The sequence below is a fragment of the Rhinolophus ferrumequinum genome, chromosome 13 (genome assembly GCF_004115265.2).
Source record: "Rhinolophus ferrumequinum isolate MPI-CBG mRhiFer1 chromosome 13, mRhiFer1_v1.p, whole genome shotgun sequence".
NCBI classification, from domain to species: domain Eukaryota; kingdom Metazoa; phylum Chordata; class Mammalia; order Chiroptera; family Rhinolophidae; genus Rhinolophus; species Rhinolophus ferrumequinum.
In genome coordinates this window covers 55,318,933-55,334,130 of record NC_046296.1, presented here as the reverse complement: position 1 = coordinate 55,334,130, position 15,198 = coordinate 55,318,933, and the positions used below count along the sequence as shown (strand labels likewise).

General features: G+C 37.1%; 1 protein-coding gene across 4 annotated transcripts in view; it reads left to right on the top strand.

Moving 5' to 3' along the window:
• NCOA1 (nuclear receptor coactivator 1) overlaps positions 1-15,198 on the top strand; it is a 209,816-nt gene that overhangs the window by 93,346 nt on the left and 101,272 nt on the right. The window contains exon 3 of one of the 4 annotated variants that reach the window (XM_033124419.1): positions 7,328-7,468. The exons of the other annotated variants lie outside the window; for them this stretch is intronic. The gene's annotated coding sequence lies outside the window, so the exon portion shown is untranslated. The remainder of the gene's footprint in view (positions 1-7,327; positions 7,469-15,198) is intronic. 4 annotated transcript variants of the gene reach the window in all.

Here is a 15,198-nt window from a genome sequence, read left to right as displayed (position 1 = left end):
CAGTACAGTGGACACCCCGTGTGAGCCTCCCTCAACTCATCCCTCTTCCTGTCTCTCCCAAAGTGTAAACATTAGCCTGAATTTTGTGTTATTCTTTCCATTTTTAAAAGTAAGTTTCATTGCATATATATCTATGCCTAGATAATGTAGTCAGTTGATTTAATTATTTTTGAACTTTATAAAAAATGATTTATTGTATGTTCTTCTTAAATCTTCCTTTCTTTGTCGATCAACACAATTGTTTTTGTTTTTTCTATTATGAACAGTACTGCAATGAGTATTCTTGTCTGCGTCTTGTGGTATACATATGCCAAAGCATCTCTACCTAGGAGTAGAATTGCTGGGCCATAGGGTATGTGCATGTTCAATTTCAGATAATGCTAAATTATTTTCCAGTTTGGTTTGTGGCACAAGGTGGCTATATGTACACTAAAAATTTCCTCTTCTTCCTGGGCACAGAATTGGGTTATATTTTCCACCTCCCTTGCGTTAAGAATATTCATTTAAATAAGTTCGAGCCAGTAGAATTGAGAACTAATGCATGCCACTTTCAGGCTTGGCCCACAAAAATCTGCCATATATGATCATCTAGTTTCTATTTTCCTATCTTCTGGCCAAGTTTTGTTTTTTCCGTACCAATTACTTCACCCTTTTCCTCAGCATGAGTTTACTGTGGCACCCCAGGACAACTTGGAATATATTTTGGGAACCACAGAACTAGTTAGATCCTGACTTTTGGAGAGTGAATAGTTGGAATGTGGACATTGAGGAATACTGCATTTTTTTCCTGTTTGATAACATCTTATAAAGTAAATAAGGCAAGTTCAGTAACAAAGGATTTCAGTCGTATCGTTAGTAAAATTTGCTGTATTAATTCATTTTCTATGTTGAGAGTTGGATTGTGAGGGATACCTGTATTTTATTTAAAATTTCACACCTATGTTCAAGAGTGAGATCGACGTTATTTCTTTTCCTGGTACTGTTTTGTTTTGGTATTAAAGTCATACTGGCCTCATAGACCGACCTGGGGAATATTTCCTCTTTCTGGAAAACTTTTTGGTAAAAGTCAACTATTTTGTGAGATTTTTTGGAAAAATTTATTATGGTTGAATTTTCTTTTCTTTATTTGTTTATTTATATTTTGTATAATACCATACAATACACCTTTAAGACCAAACAATCTTATACAAAGAATACAAAACAAAGTCTGCATATGGAGTTAATTCTAAGTAGTTCCATCACTCATTCCCCAAGTTATGTACTTTTAAACCAAACTAACTCATGGTTTTGGAGATTTTCACTATTGATTTAGTTTCCTCGGTGGTTATAGGATTATTAAGTCTTCCCATGTCTTCATGGTTAGTCTTTAAAACAAAAAACAAAAATTCTTTTTTTAAAATTTTAGATTATTCAAAATATCGCTGACTTTTTGCATGAGTGCCTTGTTCACTCAGTTTTTAGGAATATCCACAAGTATAGATGATTCAGGCATCAAACTCTCCTGATGTGTTTGTTAAAGCTGAGAGGTAAATTTTCCTTGCTGTTTGCATTGGAGGGCTTTTTAATGTTTGAATTCATCCTTTTTCTGGGTTTTTGTCCTTCTTGATCCCTGACTTTGTCTGATGGTCTTTGGTCTACCTGACTTCAGGAGGCTTGAGCCTTCTTCCTTCGCCTCTCCCCTCCTAGAGGATGGGGATCCATATAGGCCCCCTGGAGTATCTGGCAGCCTCACTTCTTACTTTTCTATCTGCTCTCTTGATTTGTTTTCATTCTTGACATTAGTGGTTTCCCCTTGCATTCTTTACGAGGTATTCAACATTGAAAAGGGTAAGTTTTATATTTTATTGAGCAGTTTTAGATGCTGTAGAACAGAAATGTTTTAAGATCTCCAGTCTAGCACATTTCAGGGAATGGAAATCCTCTTGGAAATTTTTCAAAGAATAGGTTCTAGAGCCAACCCAGACCCACAGAGCAGAATCTCCAGGATGCAAGGACTGCGGGTGTGTTTACAACCTTCTTAGATAATTCTGGTGCACTATAAGGTTTGAGAACCACCGACATAGAAAAAGTTAACAACTTCTTTGTGTAAACTTAAATATCAGTAGCTAATGTTTATTGAAGCTAAGGTAATATACATAGTAGGCATGCAGTATCCTAGCTATTATTATTATGGGGTGGGCTCGATTTTAAATCCTTCACACGTATTTTCATTTATTCCTCACAACCCTATAGCTACTAGTAGTACCACCTCCATTTTGTAAATGAGCAAATTGAAGCACAGAGAAATTAAATAAATTATCGAAGATTACACAGCTAGTAGGTAGCATGATTGATGTTTGAATCCAGATAGTCAATCTAATTCCAGAGCACGTAAGCTTAACCCACCATCTCTGCAGTCTTCCAGATACTTCACAAACACTTTATTGATTCCCAGAAGGGATTTAACATTGCAGAATATAGGAAGAAAAATATGCTTGAATCATTACATATTCATGTTGATTCCATATAGATATTGGAGAAATAGAATAGTATAGTAGAAACAACCTTGACTTACAGTGAGACACACCGGCATGAATCTTTCCTCAGCTGTAGCTATGAGAAAGTAATTTATTTTTTCTGAGCTGTCATTTTCTCACTGGTAAAGGAGGACACATATTTTTACTTCATAGAAATTTTGAAGAAATAAAATTAAATAGAACCTGTAAAACATTGCTTAACGCACGATGGTGGACGGTCAGTATGAGGATTCCAGGTATCCTGTCAGAAAATCATGTCGACTTGTGTACAGGAGATTGTAGGAAGCCTTAGTCTAGGGCGATGCTGGTAGAGCCGTTGATGGTAGTGGTGGGACCAAGCTTACGGTCTCCGTTGAGAATGTACTAGTTGCCAAGCACTGCCCTAGGCTCCGGAGACACAGGAGGAGTAAGATCCAGCCTTTCTGCTCTCCGGAAGGTTGTAGTCCACTTGGGGGGATCCAGACAGATACGTAGACAAATGCTTTGCTAGATGCTATAATGGGTAAGCGTAGGGTGCTATGGAGGCACGTAGGAGGATTACTCAGCTGAACCACAGCAGATGAGGAATGGCTTCCCAGAGGACGGAGAATAATAATGTGAGGGATGAGATGAAATCCAGGCAGGAGGGAAAACAGAGGCTGGTAGAAGTTTGTCATTACTGCAAAGGTGTTCTAGTTCATTAATGAAAACACCAGGGATACTAGGAAAGTATGTTTTTATCAGATCAATGTTGAAATATTAAGAGATTACTTTTAGGTTTGGCTTTATTACAGCAGAGAGTTTTTAAAAGTAAAATAAAAATGGCACTATTTGTATACAATATTGCAATGTCTATCAAATAGCACTTTCTGAGGTCTTATATACACGACCTACATACTCATTATTTAGTACTATTGTCACATTAGGTTATACAAGTACTTCTGAGAGAGCAAGGGGAACAAAGGAACTGACTGCAGAGAATGATGGTGATGATTTGTGAATTGGGGTGAATATCTGTTTGCACATTTCCCTTTCTCTCATCATCCTGATTCACATCTGATGGGAAATTATTTGTCTGAGTGGATCATTTACAGTTTATAGTTTTAATTTACTGTAGTACATACTCGGGTATGGATTTGATATTAATCAACAAAATTGTGTGTTAAGATTCCTTTTCATCTTTTCCTTGTGCACCTTCCCAATAAAGTAACATACTTAGAATGCGTAAGGGAAAGACCACTCCCTTGGCAAAACTGGGATAAGAAGAAGAAAATGAATAAAGAATTCCTTGGGAGGGAAGGAATGTGGGTCTAGAAGAAAGAAGAGGATGTTGAAATAGGCCGTTGTAATGGATGAAATGATAGGGATTAGAGGAATAATGAATGATGTAGGTCTTTAAAAATACCCTTTAAAAATACCCCTAAGGTAAGCAGCCTCTTTGCATGTTCTAGCAGCATGTGACTGGATGTTAAGAGTATACTTGGCTCTCCTGCAACTCAACTTGTATATCCATATGAGGCTCACTCTAAGTCCTGTGGTGTTTTGCAAGAGCATCCACTGACTAGAGCTTGGGAAAGTGGAGCAATGAGTATTTGGAAACACTGGAAACCAGTTGTTGGGAGACTAAGGCCTTTAATCCCTGAGGGCTAAGCAGAGAGTAGAAAGAGGCAGGGGAAAATGAAATCAAGTTTGTAAAACTTAGTTCTGGAAAAGATACTTAGTAGAGTTTGTAAAATAAGGTTGAAATTGTGAACATGTTTACAGTGATAATAAATCTTAGAATAGGACTAGCCAAAACCTTGAAGGGAGAAAAACAATTTTAGGCCACCCTCCAAAAAATTTTATAGTGCTGTCCCACAAATTTTCTTCGATGTTGGATCTTTATGGCATGAAGTTGGGGGAGGGTAGTAGACTTAACGAGCATCAAATCATATAGGTTCATGATTGTGGTGGTGTTGGAATATGTTGAATCCCTGGTGTCTTTGGGGTATTTGTGCCTCATGGGGGTTTAGTTTAGCAAAGACTCTTGACTACCTTTGGACACTTTTCTAAGAGTTTGTTTTTTTTTAAAGGGATCGTGATTATGCAGGTTCAAAATAATTCTCAAAAGTGGACGTTATGATCTCTCTACCCTCAACTTTTGCCGGTTTCCTCCTCTTACCTGTATTATTTTCTCTGTCTTTTTTTTTTTTTAACTTGATCTTCCCGCTTTAACTGTCCCCTTCCTTAAATATTGGATTGTTTCCACAGTAATTCCTTCTCCTCTCTTCACACTTTTTTCCATTGTCATCTCATCCATTCCACTACCATCAATAGCTCTGTGAGTTCAGAAACCTTTATACCCCACTTCTTTGGAAATCAGCTAGATTTATCTACTTGAGTGTCATATTCATAATTTATGCGTACATAACTGAATTCATTAGCCTCTCCCTCAGACATCTCTTATCTCCTATAAACTCAGTCTTGGCTAAATGGCATTAATATTCATCCAGTCTCCCATGCCAGGAAACTTGGTGTTTGTAGGAGCTTATTCAGAGAATATAATTCTGAATGTAAACAAAGTTTTAGCCAGAAAGATGTCTCATCATAGTATTGTTTTTAATAGTGAAAAGTTAGAACCAATCTAAAGTCCTGCACCACTGCCATGCTTAAAAACTGTGATGTGCACACACACACACACACACACACACACAGAAATAGTTTACAGACTATGTAGAATATTTAAGAACATTTATACATATATAAATTTCGTGAAAAAAGGTGCTCTTAAACAATATGTATACTATGATACCATTATCATTAAAAAAAGCTGTGTATGTACCTATATTTATAGAATAAATATATAAATAAATATACAGATCTTTACATTACAAATAAATATACAAATCTTTACATTATGCATCTTTACATATACAAATAAATATACAAATCTTTACATTAATTCTAGATGCAACAGTTATAGGTGCTTTTTTAAAAAAAAACTTACCTGAATTTTCTAGGCTTATATAGTAAACATGAACTACTTTTGTAATTCACATATACAGACAATTTGGCCTCGTTTTTACCCAGTTCTTATTGACTTAGTCCAATGTCTCATTCGCCCTAACTGTTGCTGCGTTAGTCCATCTGCTCACTACATTGGAATTAGACTATCACAACAACCCTCTTGTCTCCATTGCTCAGCTGCCAGAGTGATCTTCCTAAAAATCTTAAGCTGCTTGGGTTCTTCCCTTGCTTAACCTTCCCAGTTGAACTAGTTAAATGTTAAATCTCCAAAATCATCAAGAATAAATTTTGAATGTTTCCCTTTGTTAAGATTTGGTCTGAAGACCTTCAGCCAACTGGAATTTAGCCAACTCAAGATTTAGTATAACATTTTTTCCTAACCCTAACCAAGTCACTTTTGGCCAGAGCACAGATAGTTATGCCAGATTTAGGGGGTGGAGAAGAGAGGAAGAAAGGGAGAAAGTGGGAGAGAAAACATGAATTGAACTCAGGCATTTGCAAGTCTTTGCTCTTTGCTTGTCCCTTCTGTTCTGCCTCTGCAACCTGTCACACTTTGCCTTTGTTGGGTGTTTTTTGTTTGTTTGTTTCTATTCAAGGGACAATTTATTGGTTTTCTTGAGTATTTAGCCAGTAAGAACAAATAGCCAAATAATGAAAATCCATCAGTTTTAGTGCCAATTATTATACTAGCAGATCCTATTAGGAGTATTTATTGAAGCATGTCATGCTAATAGTCCCAGAGTGTAATTATACTTGCAGATTTTCCTTGCTTTCCGGGAGTTTGTAACATGTTCCAGATGGTTAAATAGGAAAGACTAGACATTTTGTACTGTCTTTTCAATTATGATTAAGAATTTGATGTTACTTACTACTTATGTTACCATTATTGCTTTTGTTAGATTAAAACATGAGAGGAATTTAAACAAAATAATGTGGCGTGTTTTTTTTTTTAAACTCTTCTGTGGTCAACAATTAACAGGACCTTTCTTAGATTCTTTTCCCCTGTTAAACCATTTAATTGCTTTAATTTAAGCATCAGTAAAATGAGATAATTGCATCTTAAATAGTAATTCTTTTATGAATGTAGTCCTTAATTTATTCTTAGAAAGTATTCACTTGGGTTTATTTTAGACGTAAAATTACATGGAGAGCCTTCTTGAAAACACACGACTGAAATCGAATAATTTTCCAAACTGTTAAATGTTTTTTGACCTTTTTCCACAAACTAATATGACTTTGATTCAAAAGCAGTGGGACATATAATTCAGATTTTGCCGATAGTAGTAGTGATGACCTTTCATTCATCTACTCATATTCTCATCCACCCTTCACTGACCATCCAGGACTCTAATTTGAAAGGCAGTTTACTAAAGAGTAGGCATCTAGCCTGTGAACTCAGAATAGCCCAGTTAATGGGTCCAGACCCATAAACCTTAGCTTCATTATGACCTTGTATTGACCAGTTTGCTGACTCCTTAGTTGATGTGAAGAAATAGGTTGTTTTCAGTAAGAAATAGAATATTCAGTAATCCAGTTAAAGCACCTGCATATATTTTCATAATGTAATTATCATGAGAGGGAAGACAAATTGGTCTTGATCCTTAGGCTACTGTCACTGGTCTTTGAAGTTCTCTTCACGACTTCTTACATACAAGAAAACAAGCAAAAAACATAAAAAGATATAATGCCAAAATTAGGTTTTTAGTGATAAATAATGTAGACTATTCCTAAAGATTTTGTTGGGATGAAGGGAGTAGTTTACATTCTGTATCACCCAGTAAGACTTACTTCCTGTAAATTGCCTTTAAATATCTTTTCATTCTCAGACTTTCCTGTTCCTCATTAAGCTGCCGCATCTCCGCCTCTTCTTGACCTTCTCTCCCCCAACCAACCTCCTTTGTGAGCGTCTTCAGACTCCCTAGTGCTTCTTCCTCAGACCCACTCTGCAAAGTCTTTAGTTTTTCCAGGTAAAATTCTTATCCTTTCTATGAAAATTTTTAAAATTTCTTTCAGCAAGATCAAAGTTAGCCTAAACTAAGACTAAGGCAAGCGTGTCTTTGAGGAACCCAGTTTATCTTGTGATAATAAATTGGCATTGAATTGGATTTCTATTTTCATGACTATTGCCAAATTTTATATAATTTGGTTGGTTGAGCATGTGCAACAAATGTCACAATCAAGTTATTATTAACTGTTGAATATTATGATTCTACCTGGGATTATGGAAAACAATATAGAAATACTTAATTTTTATTCCCGTGTGTGTGTTTTTAAAATGTTTTATGTATTTGCTTGTCTTGTATATAAAAAATTTTTGTACAAAAGGTATGCTATGATGGGATTAATTTTTAAAAGAATGATTCCATTGAATGAAATAGTTTTACATGTGAAGAATGATATTTGACTATAAAATTCAGTATATGCAAGACCTTTCCAGACATATCTATATAAGAGTTACATGTGATGAAATTGAAGCTAATTAGGGAAAAAACCTCTCTGGGTTAGTGGTAAGAGATGATAACAGGATATTTGAAAAGCAATTCTACTTTGAATTCCTGAGACCATCTTTCATGTAGTAACTAAGCTAGAATTTTTCCTTAGCCTTTCTTTGCAGTGTCCCAGCCTCTGTCTCTTTCACCCATGCCACTTTCGTCACGAGGTGAAAAGAGTTGTTCCTGTGATTCCCCTAATCTTGGAGGCAGGGAGGGTTTACTTATCGCTGACCCTTTTGCTGGAATATGACATTTGAAACACTCTTGTCTTCTTGAAACATTTAGAAAATTGCAGTAATGGTACTTATTCTTCATCTTTCCTAAGATTTCCTTCGTCCTCTTAATATACATCTGATATATTTAAAATCTCTTTAGATTTGTTTTCCCTTTGAACACTTTAACCACAGCATCCCAGTGTGTAATTGGACATGAGTCCTGTGTATAGATTCAGATTTCATCTGTGTGTGTGTGTGTTCAGGCAACTTTCTAAGCACAGATCATGAATTTGCATTCCCCGTAGGTCTAATTTGTTACTGATCTCTGTATTCCTGTATTTTAGGAAGCTGTGGTAGGAATTAGTACACATCTTTGTCTCATTTCCCCAAAGCTAATGTTTGGCCTCACTGTTAGCAGACTGTCAGGTTCTGTTCACGGCACAATATGTGCATGGTCGTACTAGTGACACCTTTGGTCTCCGTGTGTTCTGACCCAGTAACCGTGTGAGAGGAAAATGCCCAGCCACTCCTAGGCAGTCAGGCGGAATAAACTTGACTGTATAGCAAAGTGAATGACGAATAAAGGAGAGGGAGAACCAGATAGTGCACATTTTAGTGCACGTTGTCCCCCACCTGCCAGTTTCATAGCCAGTCAGTGTACTAGAATTTCACCTAAGTAAGAATTAATTTTCTTCTCTTCTGGGGAAGGGCAGAGGCAGCTGCAACAGGGAAGGCTCCTGATCCTCGTCTACCAGGGATTCTCAGCCTCTGCATTATTGACATTTTGGGTCAGATAATTTTTTGTTGTGGGGGTCGTCCTGTGCATTTTAGGATGTTCAAGAGCATCTCTGGCCCCTACCCATTAGATACCAGTAGCACTCCCCACCCTCAGTTGTGACAACCAAAAATGTCTCCAAACATTGCTAAGTGTTCCCTGGAGGGCCTGAAGGTCCCAGCTGGGAACTGCTGCCCTACACTTAATGCACTTTTGATTATATGGTGAGGACAAGATCTTGGAAGGCAGATTGTTTTTTAGGTATATTTTGATTCTAGAAAGGTAAGTCTAGAAAGGCGATATCAATTTACATTCCTAACAATGATACAGGACATTGCATATTTCCCTAGACCCTCCTCAATGCTGGATTTTAATCTTGCCATTATCTTAATCTTTTATCAGTCTGATAGATAAGAAATTACTTTGCCTTAACTTTAAATTAATTCAAACAGTTTTTGAATTAGGTTGGATATATTCTCATTTTTATTATCCAACTGCATATCAACTTATGCACATTGCTTAGTTTTGTTATTTGCCCATTTTTCTGGAGATACTAACTTGGTCATTTGTGGGATTATGAGATTGTTTTCATTGTTAGGAATTTTTCATTGTTTCGTGGTCAAAATTATCACTTTTTATTTATGGTTTCTGGTTTAAATTTATGACTAGCTTTATGCCTGTGTCTTTCCTCATAGATTGAATTTATTGAGATGTCATATATAAGCTACTGTGGAGACAGAGCCCCAAAAAGCAGTTTCCAGGCTCTCGGCCTCACATAGAAAGGTGCTGGCTCAGGTAGTAAATGGCCATCGACTGATCAAATGGCCATCAGCTGTGGCTAGTTGGCCGTCAGCTGTAACCAGTGAGCCATTAGCCATGAATATAACTGCCATGGCTAGGCTAGCAAAAAAGCGGGGAGCTAGCAAGAAGATGGTGGCTGAGTCTGCAAGCGGCACAGTGAGGGTTGAGAATTGTGTTGCTCCTGGTTCCTGTTTCTCCGACCCAGCCGCCAGTGAGAGTATAGTTGTATGACTCCCCTACCTATGGCTCTGTGGGTGTTCCTTTTTGGCCTCACCATGTCCTGCATTCTTATGTGGGGAGCAGAGACTCCGCCGGACATCCCGCATGACACATGGCGTAGTCGGCAGGATCCCCTGCACTACAGCTACTCAATAGATTTTTAAATTAAATTGAATGTGGAAGAGCATTGGTACTTCTCCAGGGAAAGAGAGAACGTGCATGTGTTCCTGTGTGCGTGGATGTGTATGTGTATGGATATGCTCATTTGTGTTTACATGGGTACTGAGGAAAAGGGCTAAAGACTGAGCTGGAGGTATATCCACATTTACTAGACATTGGAAGGATATTAAGAAGAAGCTGAGGGCAACTGGTGGAGTACAGTTTCTTAGAGAGCGTCTGAAAGCTCAAAGAGAATATTGACTTTAGGATGGCAGAGGGTTCACCTCAAATCTTCTGAGTCCGATTCTATGAGGTCAAACAAGTGACAAGGGTTCAGAGGATTAGAAGGAGTTACAGGTGTCCATTCAGAAACGTGATACAGTGAGGACTGGTAGGCCTCACCTTCGTAGCAGAGTCTAAGTAACAGGATTTGGGAGATCGAGGTACAGGTTGGTGGGAGAGCCCAGCTTACATGGATTATATATTGAAGGTTCTTACTTTTTCCATTTTTACCAAGGGATTTCTGTTCTTTAGTGTTCCTGGATGTCATCTTATTTTACTTTTCTAGACTCTGGATCTCTGCCTTTTTCTTTGAAAAGATCTTTGCCCTCTTCTTTAAGACAAAGAAAGAGATAAGAAGAAGTATAGGTCTAGAGCCAAAATTCTCCAAACATGGTCTGCGGACTCCTGCGGGTCTGTATTAGTCTGCTTGGGCTGCCATAACAGAATACCACACTTGGTGGCTTAAACACCAGAAATGTATTTTCTCAATGCTCTGGGTCCTGGAAGTCCAATATTAAGGTGCAGGGTTGGTTTCTGGTGAAGCCTTTCTTCCAGGCTTGCAAAAGCCCACCTTTTTCCCTTTTCTCTGTGAGCACACTCTCCTGGTGTCTGTTCCTCCTCTCAGAAGGACACTAATCCTGTTGGATGAGGCCTTTAGGACCTCATTTATGTCTTCTTAAGGCCCTATATCTAAATAAAGTCACTTGGATGTTAGGGCATCAACATACAAATTTGGGGGGGGATGCTATTCAATCCCTAACAAAGTCCCCAAGACTTTTTCATGGGGTCCACAACATCAAAATTGCTTTATTAATAAGACTAAGCTGTTATTTGCCTTTTCTAATGTGTAGACATTTGCACCGAGAGTGCACAAATAATGGAAAGTAAAGCTGGTGACTTACCACAAATCAAGACAGTGGTACCAAACTGTTGAGGTTATTGTCTTCAGTGCTACCTATTTACAGTAAAAGAAAATAAATGGGTTATTAAAAGGCCATTAAATATTCTAAAAATTTATCAGTTTTAATTTACCATACAATATTTAGTGATAATCCATATAGATTAAACCTCTTTGGAGTACTGCATAATTTTTAAAATGTAAAGGAATCCTTAAACCAAAAAAATTGAAAACTGCTGATTTAGGGGAAAGAAGGAGCCACAATATCGTACTAATTTTAGAAAAAAATTTTGTTGTTAATTAAGTAAATTTTCATTTCGTACCCTTGAATCATAAAGCAAGTGGTTCTTTTATAATCAGAGAAAGTAAACGTTTATTTTAAGAAAGTAAATCTCTGTATTTCTCTCTAATGAAAAAATAAGAGTTACAAATATATGCGTATTTAATTTCCAGTTGATTCATGCCCCTCCTCTTCCTCTCGTCCTTTGGTCTTTACTACAGGGGAGAGGAGGCAGGGACAGCTTTCTTCGCCCTGGCCCATTTACTAGCGGTTTTGTGTATGGGTGGTAGGTGCTAAATGTTGAAGCCAATATATACACAAAAAGTATTTCATAGTTTACAGAACATATAGAGGATTTTGTACAGAATATTTTTCAAGGAAGTGAAAGTGACATTTCTCAAAGTGGATTTTGAGCTGGATCTTGGGGTGCATGCGTGAACTGACCGAGAGGAAAAGGGGAGGAGGAGATGTAGATATAGAGCAGGGGCAGGCAAACTCACCTCCGCCAGTGCAGTGTAAAAACAGTTGTAGAAGTAAGTAAACAAATGAGCATGACTGTATTCCAACAAAATTTTGTTTATGGACATTGAAATTGAATTTCATGTAGTTTTCTTGGGTCATGAAATATTCTTCTTTTTCCAACCGTTTAAAAATGTAAAAACCATTCTTGGCTCATGGGCCATGCAGAAATAGGCGGTGGATCCTATGTGGCCTGGGAACCATAGGCTGCTGACCTCTGGGATGGACAATCAGAAGGCTGGCAGTGGTGAGTGACTCATTTGTGGCTGAAGGCTGGCGCATGCCTGGCATGGTGATTTCAGACAAGGTTGGAGGAAAAATGAGGCTGTGGAAATGACCATTCTAACTGAAGATTTATAAAGTTTTTTGGTCTTTTCAAGGAACTAACTCATACTTTGTTAATGTTCTCTTTTTTTAATTCTCTTTGATTTCTCCTCCTTTGTTATTTTCTTCCTTTTACATTCTTTAGATTTACTTGCTTTTTTAATTTTTTCTTAAGATAGAACCTTAGAGAACCTTTTTCTCCCCCTCATATAAGCATTTAAATCTATAAAAATCCCCTCCCTTTTAAACACTGCTTTCCCAGTATTCTACAATTTTTTGTATGGTGTATTTTTTACTATCATTTTATTTGAAATATTTCCAAATTTCTTTTCCTTAAAATTTTTTTTTGCTTCATGGATTATTTAGAAGTATACTTTTAAACATTTGGAGTTTGGAGGGGATTTCTAAATGTCTTACGTTATGGATTTCTTATTTATTCCAGTTGTGTTCAAACAACACATTCTGATGTGTTTAATACTTTTATTTTGAGCACAGTTTCTCTTGGTGAAAGTACCAGATACACTGGAAAAGAGTATGTATTCTGCAATTGTTGAGCATAGTGTTCTAAAAATGTCAATTAGGTCAAGGTAGTTGGTGGTACAGTTTGAATTTTCTAAGTCTTTGTTTTTTTCTCCCCCAAAGCTGTCTGCTTCTATGATTCCTGAGAGATGGATGTTGAAACCTCCAACTATAATGTGTATTTGTTTTTCTTCATTTGATTTAATCACTTTTTGCCTCCTGTATTTTTAAGCTTTGTCTTTAGAGGCTAATAAGAGACCTTGAGTGCCAGGTAACAAGAGTGCAGATTCATTCTGGAAACTATGGAAAGGCCTGTGGAGTGGTGACTAGGGATGTGACATTGTGAACATGCGATGTGGGGAATTGTTTCTCAGGAGGCATTGTGTTGTCAGACCAGGGACAGAGGTTAGACGTGTTCCTCAAGTACCTCAGACTTGGCTTGCTAACAGTCTGGAGTGTAATGATGATTTTGAAAAACTGAACAAGATGCTGGTTTGATAGACATGGAAGAGAAAGACTTAATAGAATTATTAATGGATTGAATGTAGGAAATGGCAAGGAGAGAAATGCCTTAAACAATTCTAAGAACCTAGAGAACTAGGAAAATGGTTGTATGATTGCTAGGAATAGCAGTGTACTTAGTAGTGACTGAGTGATGAGCGTTTTGTTTTTGGCCCATCACTTTTTGGGTGTTGCCTAGGTATATGAATATAGGCATCATATAGGTACTAATGAGCACTTCAAGATTACTGCAGAAGTTCTTTTTGCCATGTTTTTATTACACATATACTATGAAATTATTCATTTCTGAAATAATTTTGGGATTAAGTTTTTAGTACCATGTTTCCCCTAAGGTAAGACCTAGCCATCAGCTCGAATGTGTCTTTTAGAGCAAAAATTAATATGAAACCCGGTCTTATTTTACTATAAGACCGGGTATACTATAATATAATGTAATGTGATGTAATGTTACGTAGCATAACGTAATGTAACATGACATAATACAGGGTCTTATATTAATTTTTGCTCCAAAAGACACATTGGTCCAAAAGAGCTGATGGTCCAGCTAGGTCTTATTTTTAGGGTAACAGGGTGTATGTGGTCTCAGCTCAGTTTTTACCGTCACATAGAAACTCTTCTTAATCACTCAATCAAAAGTACCTCCTCCAGTAACTCTCTACATCAGGTTAACCAGTTTTACTTACTGACCTTTTCCTCCTATTTGAATGTGAGCTTCAAAGACTAGGAACTTCATCTGTCATTCCCTGCTGTACCTCAGCACCTGGTTCAGTGTTTACCACATACTAAGCTCTTAAATATTTGAGGATTGAATGACTCTGCTTATTACAAAAGAAATGATGGGTAGTGAGTAAAAGAAATGAAAAGAATATGCTTTATAATTTGGTTTTAAAGTACCTGACTCATGGTTATTACCTATATTTTGAAGTTAAAAGGCTAGGCCTCTGGTTATCGTCTGATCACCTGCCGATTCACCTGCCCAAGATACTGTGCGTGTCACTCTATGGAAAGTGGTAGGTAAATATAACCATAGATTGATTAATTAGCACACCTCATTACATGATTATACTTGACATTGAAAAAATGGAATTACTTATAAAACCTCTAAGCACGTATGTCAGTCACTTCTCCATGTTAAAGGAAACATGTGACTTAGAAAAATCAAAAAGAAATATCTAAATACAAATAGTTTTATCAGTTAACTTTAGTGAGTACCTATTCTTTGCTACCCTTGGGAGGATGAAGAGGTAATAAGACAGTCTTTGTCAGGTGACAGTGTGTTGAATAGAGACTGCACGTAGAAAAATGTGTAATGCAAACACTCATCTGATAAAGTCTATGCCAGTTTTAACTGTTACCTAAAGCGATCGATCTCACTTTTTGCTTTGTTTCGGGCCTTAGTAAAATGCCGTCCTCTAACACATATGAATTAAAATCCTATCTGAGCATCCTGATACAGTGTTTTGGAGATTTAGAACAGCTTAGCTTTGACAGTCCTCAACAGCTGCCTTCCTTATTTAGTAGAGTTGCTCTTTAGGAAAGAACTAAACACTTGTAGTTTAGGTATTACATTTCATTTTTAGCTCTTTGAATGTGGACTGTCTCCAACACCCTAATGTTTTCTCTTGCCTGTGGCAAAAACAGAGAGATAAGTTATATTGCAGAACAATGCCACCGAAATGTGTTTTCTTCAAT